We start from the raw sequence: 12,628 nt of genomic DNA on the forward strand, positions 1-12,628 counted from the left end.
TAAAAATTTCAGTTCAGCCTAGGACTAAGCCCAGGTATTCAGGCATTCCAGAGATTTCTAGTTTAGCTTTATGTCTTTATTTTTTTTTTATGTTATCATTTAACGTATTCTTCTATCTTAGATATCATCTCCAAACTCTTGGTTTTAAATGACTAACTCAAAATGGACATACAGCTATGATAACAAAAATACCACAGACTTCAAAATCATCTTTGATATGAACAAAGCTGCAAAAGCTTTGTTAAATAACAACTTTAGCTGATACCAAAGCACAGAATGAATGATAATTGGATAAATAGACTTCATTGGATTTAAAAACACTACTGCTAACTGTTATGCAGAGATAAGTGGAAGGAAAACTTGCTAGAGTGTAGAAACAATGAGTAACATATGTTGAGAGACCTAGCTAAAATCTATAAAGGGTCCTTAGCAATTCAGTAACAATATTTCTAAGTCCAATAATAAACTGTCATAGAATCTAAAATAGGCAGATTTGTAGGCTTATATTTTTGAAAACCTATTTTAATAAGGTTACTTCAATGCTTTAGCCACCCTCTAGTTCCCCAACCACCAGAGGTACTGGAAAGAAAAGGTTGATAGGGAAAAAGAGGATGTGGACCTGTTTAGAAATAGTTCTTTGGGGCGATTCCAATCTTTGTTGTCAGGATAGCAGCAGCTCAGTTCACCCAAATCAACAGCAGTTGCTCAATCCACTCACAAACACCATTCACGAATCAGCAATGGCAGTTTGATCCAGAAGAAACTGTGAGGCTCTGCCAATCAGCCTGAGTATACAGAAATGACAAGTAACTGTCAGAATATCATGAGAAGTTCTTTGGTGAGTTACTCTCTACTACATCACTACAAATGATGATCAGTGAAGAAGGCAAGGCAAACCAATGCCACAATGTTGTCAGTAAAGATCAGTGTCAGCAAAGCCAAAGACCAGCAAAGAGTGGCAAGGTGAACCAATGCCATAGAGCCAAATTGTTGTCAATTGTCTGTTGAGTTATATTTATACCCTTCCCAAACATCACATGTTTTCTCAAGCACCCACTCTAACAAAACATCACATGCCCTTTCTCCAGGATGCTTCCAGAAAAATACCACATGTCTGTTTTCAGTAAAACCTCTTCTCATGTGTCTGTTTCAGCAGTATCAAAAAAAAAAAAAAAATCACATGACACAACTGAGTCTCCAAAGAAACCAGAAATTTCCACTTCACAGATGTGGCCCCCAAAGGTCAGATCAATGACCAAGACACATATGAAAAGAGGTTCAACCTCATTAACCAGTAAGGAAATGCAAGCCAAAGCCGTGATGAGATGCCCTTCCACACACAACAATTGTAATTGAAAATATAATAAGTGTTAGAGAAAATGCAAAGAAGTTGGAATTATTGGTATGAATGCAGCATCATCATCTCTCTTTGAACAAGGTTTGGGGGTTACAAAATAGTAAGTATAGAGTTACACTTTACCTGGATATTCCATTCCCATATATGTGACAGGTGGGACATGTATCCCAGTGCTAGAACATTTGTCTGCTTGATAAATGGTAGGTCCTGTATTTGATCCCTAGTAGAAAACTATGCATACATATTTACTAATAAAAAGTATCATTCCCAGAAAATAAAAGCAACTGGAATTTATTTAGGTGAATGAGTAGAAAAATAACTTTTATATTTGCTTAATGCAATATTAACCATTCAAAAAATAGAGATCTTAGTACCTAATATACAATAGTATCTGGACAAGCCTTGTAGTACCTAATATACAATAATGTCTGGACAAGCCTTGTAGTACCTAATATACAAGCCTAATATACAATAGTATCTGGACAAGCCTTGTAGTACCTAATATACAATAATGTCTGGACAAGCCTTGTAGTACCTAATATACAAGCCTAATATACAATAGTATCTGGACAAGCCTTGTAGTACCTAATATACAATAATGTCTGGACAAGCCTTGAAGACACTTCAATAAGTGAAGGAAGCCAATACAAAATACCATATATTACATGATTCCAGGAGTATGAAACATCCACTACAGGAAATCTAGTTACACAGATCATATTGGCTGCTGACTAGACACAGAAAGTGAAGATAATTGCTCTCAGGAGTAAGGAAACTACTTTAAAGGCATATAATTTAGCTGCATAACTCAGCAGATACACTAAAATTATTGTATCTGATGGATTAAGTGGCTGGTTTTAATTTCATGAAAATAGCATTTCAATAAATGTGTTAGAAAAGAAAAATGCTGTGGATGTAGTGAAGCATAAGAGGACTTGCCTCATTGACCAAGCTTTCAATTATATTTCATTTTCCTTGGATCTTTTCATGCAGGTAAATAACACTGATCACTCCCAAAAAAACAAGATCACCTATATTACAATTCAATATCTCATTATAATCAATAAATTTAATATTAGTGACAAGGATCAGGCATTATGAGGAAAATACCAACAATGAAGTGGTAATATATTTCTGGACTCTTAAAGCTGAAGAATAGACCTGGGAGCGTGACTAAATTGGGAAGTTGGAAGCCAATCACATGGCTGCTTCTTTTCCATTTCCACTCTTCAATCAAGCCGCAACTGTATCCCTGCAGGGAGGCCTATTGCAGCCTTAGAGCACCCGCTGTACAGCAAACCTGGCAGTGGGCTGCTAGAAACTGGACCAGGGCCTACAGGCCAGTTCAGGTGCCAGAACTGCCCTTCAGTCTCTCAGACTAAGGGTATTATAGCTGAGGTTCTCCCATGCATGACACAGTTCCAGAATTAGGTCAAAAGATGAACTAGAGAGAGGAAGATAGCTCAATTCGGGTTTGTCTTAGGGTTTCCATTGCTGTGAAGAGACATCATGAGCAAGGAAACTCTTCTGAAGGAAAACATTTAATCACCGTCTTTTATTTGAGAATTAGAGATTAAAAGTTTTTTCTGTGTTAAAACAGGGAAAACATGATGGCACAATGCATTTTAAACCCATACAATTTAGTTTTACTGATAAGCATACAAATAATTATCTTCTCAGTCACCATTACAATTTAATAGATTCTCTTTAAGAATGATCAGAATAAAACACACTTAGATAAATAGAGTATTGAAGAATAGAATGCTAGTTTACAGATAATAGCTCAGAGGTTACAGACTTTTTAAATCAGAGTAAACAATCTTCAGAAGAATCCAATCTGGAATCTACAAAAAAGAGCAAACTGGGAGCTTCAGATGAGAAAAGTCCACAAAGGTTTGATAAATTAGAATGGCAGCCCATAGAGATACAATACTCTGAGTTAAGAATCCAGATGCTGTTTAATGATACGACCTTAGAGTAATGACATACAATAGATTATGTATTTCATTTTGTAAAGTTTGGAGAATTAAGGCATGTACATATGTTAGTGTATCATAAGTTGATTCATACTCAGGATTTCAATATGATTTTGTCTTAAGTTATTTAAAGGCTGGTTCCTGAGATTGCACATCTACTAGAGATGGTGGCTATCTTAGAGATGCATTTACAAATTGAAGTTGATGATGCATCAACCTGTGTATCTGTTAGAATACAACAATTTTGTATACACTATAGCATAAAAATTATTACAGATACATCTTACAATCCTACAGGTCAAACAGTTATGGAGAGGTCTAAGAAGACTTTGAAGAAATGGTCATAAAACAGAAAAAATATAAGGAGGCTCCAAAAGATAGTTTACATAATACTTTATTGACTCTAATTTTTTGAATTCCAATGAGACAGAAAACATAACTGCAAAACTACATTGTATTATAGAAAAACTGCTGAATTTTATCAGTCTATGTATGTGATAGCCTCAGAATGGAGGGCAGGAAACATGTTGCATTGGAGAGGTTTTTTTTTTTTTTTTTTTTTTTTTTTGTTTTTACAGAAAAAGAAAAGTTATGGATTTTTTTCAAATTTAATAAAAACTAGATTTGACAGGGAGAGACCTCCTGAAGATCTAGGTTACAACTATGAGGAAAGTAACCATGAAGAACAAAACAGGTAACAAATTGCTATCTCCCTACATGGGAATAGCTCTGTGACTGGAAGGGACATGAAAATGTCTCCAGCCAGAATTTCAGCTATGCATTCAGATAAAGAATCTTCAAGATTTATTATACCATCCTTTCAGATGGTATAGATAAAAATTTATATTGTAATTTGGTTATGTAGTCCAAACTAACATTGAAAGAAAGACACATGCCTTATGTGCTTGAACAGAGAACAGAGAATCATCTTCAACTGAATCATGCACACTGCATACTCCATACATAATGCACACTGCCTGTGAGAGTTTATATGTTTGTAGATACTCATGAAGTCAGTGCAGCCCTGATAAAATTCACCGTCAGGGACAATGAAAACAATACTGAGACACTGAGGTATATTTGTTCAAGCATTCTGCTTGACCCTACCTCGGATTGCCTTAATGCTGTTTCCTAAAAAATCTGTATACAGGACAAATTCAAAACTGCTAGGGAGATCATCCAGCATCACAGAATATTCCAGTCAAGACTCCAGTTAAGCCCTGAACATTCTCAGCTACAGAGACTGGCCAGCAAATGCTGCAGCTAGCTCTCTTAAGACTGAGCAATACTACAATTTTCTTACCCCCTCTAAAAGGAAAACAAAGCCCAAATTCAGCTGGAAGCAATTTTAAAAGAGTTCTCGAAGTAAAGAACTACTACTAGCCAAAAACCTTACAGTGGTATAGATTTTTGTATATTGATATAACACTAAGGTTATATTTGGTTACAACATACTATGCATCCACTCTTTTAAAAGTATTGGATCTATAATTCTTACAATTACAATGTTTAGTTCCAGTTTTTTTGCTAGTTGTTATTAAAAACTGTTTAGTATAATTAAGAAATTCAAGTTAATAGTTAATCAATCAAACTATGGTCACATAAGATACTAGTTTAGTTAATTACAACTTTTTTTCTAAGTTGAACAGATAGTAAATAGCTAGAAACAATGTTTGCCTATTGAGATGTTGAGTGTCATCAGCAAAGACCAGTAAAGAGTTGCAAGGCAAGCCAGCATAAAAGCATTGTTCATTATCTTTTGGGTTATACTTTTACTGTTTCCAAGCATCATGCATCCCTTTAAGTGTTTGCCTCAGCAAAACATTCTCTTATAAGACAGTTTCCAGAAACTGTTTCCAGAAGATGTTTCCAGAAACATTACATGACACAACTGAGTCTTGAAAGAAACCAGGAATTTCCACCTCAAGTCTTTCTGTCATTCTGTAGTTTTGGAAGCTAATCACTTGTACTCCCTATGCACTCACAGAATATCAATTCCTTCTCAGGTCTCTGATTGAACTGAAGGCTAGATAATTATAGTCTCACAATTAAGTCTCAGTTGTTTAGGATTTAAGAAAATGTTTTCAAATCTAAGAAGATACTTTAGGTGGGTAATGCAGGTTGTGATATAAATTGATTTAGAACCTTACCTGATAATTTTCATAATTGTTTTTTACTGTGTATAGTTTATTTTTATAAGAAAGGGAGACTTTTATTTGGACTAAAAGAAGGAAATGTAGAGAGAATCTTTTGTGCAATGTATAGAAGTGTCACCTATCAATAAAATGTCTGCCAGTGAGCTGAGACAGGATTAGAAGGTGGGGCAACTTGTAGAGAAATTGAGATCCTAGGAGAGAGACAGGCCTAGAAAGAGATATTTACCCTGAACTCTGAGGAAGACTGTCACATGAAATTGAAGAACAGTAACAAACTCCATTGTGGGACTTGGAATTAACAGGATTAATGAGTTGCAAGCTAGCAGGAACAAGCTAAAGCTTATGGCCTAGACATGTACTAATGAAATAATTCAGTATCACCCTGCTTACTTTGTGAACTTGCTTGCAGGTGGAAAAGCCTACATTTACAAGAAAGCATCAAGCAAAAGTTAAAGAATTTTTAAGAGACTTTATTTTAGCTGGAGAGATATATCCATGGTGAAGAACATTCACCCCTCTACCAGAGAACTGAGCTTGGTTCTCAGCATGCACAGCACGTACTATAGCCAACTGTGATTCTAGTCATAAGAGCCATGAGATCCTGACCTCATTAAGTACTGGTACACATGTGGGCTCTGACACAGATACACACAGACACACAGACACACAGACACACAGACACAGACATACTGACACACACACACACACATACACACACACACACATACACACACACACACACACACACACAAAAGCACCACCACCACACCATACCACACCACACCACACCAGAATGCAAGTTGACAGGAGTCACAAAATTTGTTTAATGGATAGTTTTAGCTCCTTTGTCAAAGATCAAGTGGCCATAGGTGTGTGGATTCATTTTTTGGGTCTTCAGTTCTATTCCATTGATCTTCCTGCCTGACTATGTAACAATACCATGCAGTTTTGTTTTGTTTTGTTTTGCTTTTTTATCACTATTGCTCTGTAGTATAGCTTTAGGTCAGTTTCCAATGGAGGAGTTAGAGAGAAGACTGAAGGAGCAGAAAGGGTTTGTGGCCCCATGTGGAGAGCAACAATACCAACCAACCAGAGCTCCCAGGGTCTAAACCACCAGCCTGGGAGCACATAGGGAGGGACCCATGGCTCCAGCTGTATATGGAGGGATAGATGGCCTTGTCAGGAATACGTGGGAGAGGAGGTCCTTAGTCCTATGAAAGCTAGATGCCCCAGAGTGGGGGAATTTGAAGGCAGGGAGGTGGGAGTGGATGGATGAAGTCATACCCTCATAGAAGCAGGAGAAAGAATGGGTTAGGCGGTATCTGGGAGGGTATGGAGAAAGGGGATAACATCTGAAATGTAAATAAAATATTCAATGAAAAAAATTTTTAAAGCTGTTTAATTCCTTCTTTCTCCTGGCATCCTAAATTTGTCTAATTATTAATTTTCATTTCAGACTAAGGCTACCAGCAGCAGCTCTGTTTAGTGTCTTTTACAGTATACCCTATATTGGTGTCCCTGTCATTATGAAAGAGACATCCAGGACCACTGTTTTTGCCCTATTATCGCTCTTTGATTTTATACTATAAAGAATCTACCACTATAAATCCCAAATTTAGTTTTAGGTCCAGAATCCTATATGCAAAACTTCTACATCTTTTTATTTTAGGAATTACCATTTTTAAAAATTTTCAAAACCAATAAAATATATGATATATTTTATATAACTCCATCATGAAGATCTTAGTCATAATTTTCATATTTCCATACTAACAGTAATCACTATATTAATTTATTTTGTAATTAAATATAGCTTCCTACTAGGGTAAAATAAAGACTTGTTCATTTCAGGCCAGATTTTGGTTCCCTTTGAATGTTTTTGCAAAGTACTTTTTTTCTGGATATTTTGCATTTTTTAACCACAACTGAGTGTTTTTAAATATGTAATGTATATAACAAAGGCACATTTAAAAAAGGGATTTATAAGTTTGTCATGGGTAAAAAGAAATAAACAAAAGAAAAAAAAGAGAGAAGAAAAGACCTAATAAGAAGAATTCACAGTTAACTGTCACTTTGCGGTATTTTGTGCATACTACAGCTCCATAGAATAACACAGTATTTTTAAAATTCAACAAGTGCTGAGAACTAAATATGCTTTGCCATCTCTCTGTCCTGAGTAGCTGAAATTTCTCTACAATGTTGACTGGTGAAGCAATCTAGAGGAAGGAGGGTGTGACTAGAGGAGAAAGGGGGTGACTATGAGGGAGGGGTGACTATGAGGGAGGGGTAACTATGAGGGAGGGGTCACTATGATGGAGGGGTCACTATGATGGACAGGGTGACTATGATGGATGGGGTGACTATGAGGAAGGGGATGACTATGAGGAAGGGGATGACTATGAGGGAAGGGTGACTATGAGGGAGGGGTGACTATGAGGAAGGGGCTGACTATGAGAGAGGGGTGACTATGAGGGAAGGGTGACTATGAGGGAGGAGCTGACTATGAGGGAGGGGTGACTATGGGGGAAGGGTGATTATGAGGGAGGGGTGACTATGAGGGAAGGAAGGGGATGACTATGAGGGAGGGGTGACTATGAGGGAGGGGTGACTATGAGGGAGGGGTGACTATGAGGGAGGGGTGACTATGAGGAAGGGGCTGACTATGAGAGAGGGGTGACTATGAGAGAGGGGTGACTATGAGGGAGGGGTGACTATGAGGAAGGGGCTGACTATGAGAGAGGGGTGACTATGAAGGAAGGGGTGTCTAGAGGAGTTTATGCTGCCCATCCTGGTCCTAGAAATATAAGTACATTCTTATACACAAAAACCAAACCTGCTCTTTAATAGACAATTGAGACAACACATTTAATTTAAATGCACAGTAGACACATGGATTGCTTTAGCTTCTCAAATAGCCAAATTTGCAGTAAAATGGTTTTAGGTAAACACTCAGAGACATATTCTAAAAAAGCATAACTTTTAAATTTGAAATGAATGAATATATTTTAATGTGTTCATGTCTTCTGGTGGGAGCACAAGTCAAATATCAGGTTTTCAATTACTTTTTGTAGAAAATAAAAAATCGCATTGATTTGATGGCAGAGATGCACTGAATGCAATTCTCTGACAACTCTTCATTGAGCCCTTTATCTGCTGCCCCTGATCTTTCCAAATGACTCCTGTGGTGATAGCCACACTTCTTTGGAAACGGCTCAACTGGAGCCATCCCATGTGTGAGGAGCACAGTGAGTTTTTATTTTGAGATCTACATAGCTGACTGTTGGAAATCCCAACTCCTAAGCCTGCCTTCAGTTACACAAAGACAGCAGGACACTTCATCAGCAACCAAGATGTGACACCTTTTCACTCTCTCAATGAGTACGCCACCCTACCATATGTGCATGCATTGTACCCCCTTATAAAAAACCAATATCTCCTCTCCCCACATCCTTTCCCTTCTGCCCCGGCTCACATACTCCACTCCTCCAGTAAACCCCTTGCATGAGATTTGTGTGTGACTTTGTGGTGTCCACCACTTAAATCATTACACTGACAACTATTCATGTCACATTTGCTTACTAACCCAGGCTTCCTCCTTTTCTGTCAAAGACACTCACATACATTTAGTTTTGGACAAGTCTAGTCTCTCCCTTCATCATGTCAAACATCTCATGTTGTACTTCTTCAAGAGACAAAACGTCTTGTACAGAATTAATTCCACATGACAGCTCCTAGAACGAAGTAAAGATGTGCTTGGCAAGGCGTGAATGTAGTAAACATAGAGCATGGTGACAGTCAACATTTATAGAGTATCAATTATCAATTAGATACTTTGTTTTTAATCTATGAAGATGAAACTGAGTTCTTATAATCTTAAATTACTATCATTGCCCAGGAAGACATAGAGAACTTAGAAAGCTGGAAAGGAGGAAGGGAAAAAGAGGCAGAGAGAATTGTGTGAATGGATGGAGGGAGGAAGTTAGCTGTATTTACTACATCAGATTTGCTATTTCTCAATGAAATAAAAGAATAAAATGTTCTTCTATAATTTTATTCAGAAAACCCAGTAGTTACAGAAAGTATGTGTTTCTAAATATCTTCTTGATGTTTGAAAATGGTCAAAACTCACTTTTAGACTTGTGTGGTAAGTCAAATTACTCAGACCATTGTTTTGAATGTGCACACTTGATTGCGTCCTCTCCAAATTTATGTGAAATTGAATTCTTCTTTTGGAGGTAAAAAAAGGCAGACTTTGGGGAAACAATTAAAATATACAAATTTTGCCCTCACAAATAGATTAAAGGGCCAGAGAGAATAAGCTAAGGCCTTTCCCTCTGTCTCTTCACCATCTTGGAAGAAAGCCCACAGTAGATACGAAACTCAAAGGTACAAGACTCACACCCTGACATTAGCCTTTCAGCCTCCTAATTATAAAAAATAAAAGTATATTGTTTATAAATTATCTGGCCTGTTGTATTTTGTTGTGGCAGCACAAACAAACTAAAGGTGGGTCCAGCACCTTATATTGGCATTACAAAAAAGATCCTCTAGATGTTTGGAACAATGGCAGCATTTTGCAAACATATATTTGACTTAGATCCCCATTAGAAGGGTAGCTCCTACCTTGGGTATCTTAAATAGAGGATATTAGATGTGGGGTATTAGTTACAAAGTAGATAGAATTGTTGAAAAACAAATGAGATAGAATGAGTGTTAGAGAATATAAAAAATTGTACCAACTCTGGGAATGGAGGACTGTGAGAGGAACATGTATGTAGAGACCAAACAGATGCTGAAAAGATGTAATAAAAGGGAGTGCTGTCTAGACCACACAGAGACCACACAGAGAAGCATTCATATGGGTAATGAGAACTATATGAGGTATGTCTTGAGATACTACTAAAAGAAGAGGGACAAGGTAAATAATAGTTTAATTTATTCTGTCTTTTCTAACTCAAATTTTTCCAGAATCCCTTTTGGCTGAACCCCTAGGAAGCCAAAATGTGATGATCAATGGTAACATATTTCTTGCAATGGAGAGAAAATTGGGAAAGGAGGATAGGGAATGAAGCTGTGAGCAAACCAGAACCCCGCAAATACCACCTTGAAAGCAAGACTTATAGGGAGTATAATGTCTCCTCATTTGTCTTGCAGATAACTGATTATATACTGTACACAGAAAGGAAAAACAGCATGTCCTCCTTCACCAAGATTAGTTACGTATGAAGAAGCCAGACAATCTACAACATCTACCAGAAAAACAAAATAAAACAAACAAAACCCCACCAAGGTTAGAACCCCTGGGCCTCTGAGGTCTTTGCACTTGGAGGAAGGTATGAAATAGAAGCAGAATCCAAGTATGGGGGAAGCCTGGTGTCTTGATCCTTTAGCAGAATAAAAACAATTCAGGCTCAAGTCTCTCAGATAAGTGTTGACAAGACCTGCACCTTCCCTAGGCACTTGTCATAGGCCTTCTGATATTCTTCATGGGTCTTCAACCATGATCAAGCAGATGAGATGCTTGGAGCCTGTAGCTGCGCCCAAGTCTATCTTAGAGGGTATATAGACACAGTACAACTTCTGGTCCTTTCACATAGTTGGAAGATGTCAGTACACCTCAGTCAGCAAAGTGTCTGCTGAAAAAACCATTATCCCTTTCTCACACTTGTTAACAAATTTCTGAAACTCCTTCATCCCAGGTTGAATCTGGTTTTGCTTCATGGCCTTCTTGTTGCACTTGTAGATCTTGCATGTCAGGTGATGGGAAGGTAGTGGCAGTAAGATGGGGTTCATGTTGACCAGTAGCTCTTGGTACATGTGTTCTTCACTGTAGCCCTCTGCCTGTGCCTCAGGAACAATCTTTATTTTGGTCATCTTCTCAACTGTGCCAACCCAATCAGTGCACAGAGGAAATACGCTGCCATTGCCTTCATGGTCACTTCCAGGTCATAAAGCTGCCCTACCCTATGACTAGTTGGGAAATGAGAATGTTCATTTTAAAACTGCTTTCTCTCATTAAATGCTTCAGATGTAGTCAACCCTTCACTTCTCAAAGTCATTCTTAGGAATCATCTGTAATGGCTTCTTCCATCTTTAAAAGTTTCTTCATGTTTGCTAGCTTCACTCTACTTAAATTTCAATTAAGTATTCGTAACGTCTCCTTCAATCTATTTGAACCTCCATAATCTAGCCCTTTAAAGCTCAACAACAGAGCCATGACTCATTTGCCAACATGGTCCTTCAAACATGGTAAGGCCTAGACTTTTTTTTAATCACAAAAATAAATGTCACCAATGCTCTTGTAATGAGACCAGTTGCTTTTGAGTAAACAATATGAATTTGGTACAAAAGATTTATCAAAATTAAAAGTAACATAAACTGTTAAATGATATGATTAAAACCTAATGACTGGGTCAGATTATGGGTAAAGAAATATAATATGTTTGGTCCTATCTATCACATATCATAACATTGTTAATATAGATAATTTTAATTTGTAACTTTGGTCCTCACTCATTTAATATTTCAATTTTCTTTGTTTCTTCCTGTTTGGAGTCTGTCAGATTCCAGATGTTTGAGCAACCTAAGCTGGTTCTTTCAGCTAAATTCTAGATAGCTTCCTAATCAGGGCCCCTGACTGCCATCAGTTCTTAATACCCGTATTCAGCCATAATTAGGTCAAAGAGTCATAGTCCTACTTCCTTAGCAGTTACCTTCTATGAGGAACCTTGCAGAAGACAGAAATGTTGGGGTTCACTGTGTGAAACTGTCTCTGTGTATTCAACCGTGAATTTCGTATCAGCCGAGAGCTATAGCCCATCACTAGGTTTTCTATTTTGTTAACATTCATGCTTCTCATTTTCTGATTGGCTTAATAAAAATATGATGGTCAAAGGCTAGGCAGGAATGGGAAGGAAGAACTTCCATGAACTGAGGTATCTCTGGTAGAAGAGGGGGAAGTGGGAGATTTACCAGCTGGGCACAGAGGTGATTGGTCATGAACAGGAGCAAAGAGGTAAAGAACCAGTTACGTGCCAGGACATAGGGATAAAATAGTTAGATTAATTTAAATTGAGGTAGCTGAGGGTCTGCCCAACTATATTTTGCATCCAACATAGTGGTATAAATCCTAGCTTAGG

At 37.5% G+C, this 12,628-nt stretch overlaps 1 pseudogene; it reads right to left on the reverse strand.

The window, feature by feature from the left end:
• Positions 1-10,909: 10,909 nt before the first annotated feature.
• Positions 10,910-11,363, reverse strand: LOC143438420 (H/ACA ribonucleoprotein complex subunit 2 pseudogene; annotated as a pseudogene).
• Between the last annotated feature and the right edge of the window lie 1,265 nt (positions 11,364-12,628).

Source organism: Arvicanthis niloticus, chromosome 25 (assembly GCF_011762505.2).
Source record: "Arvicanthis niloticus isolate mArvNil1 chromosome 25, mArvNil1.pat.X, whole genome shotgun sequence".
NCBI lineage: Eukaryota > Metazoa > Chordata > Mammalia > Rodentia > Muridae > Arvicanthis > Arvicanthis niloticus.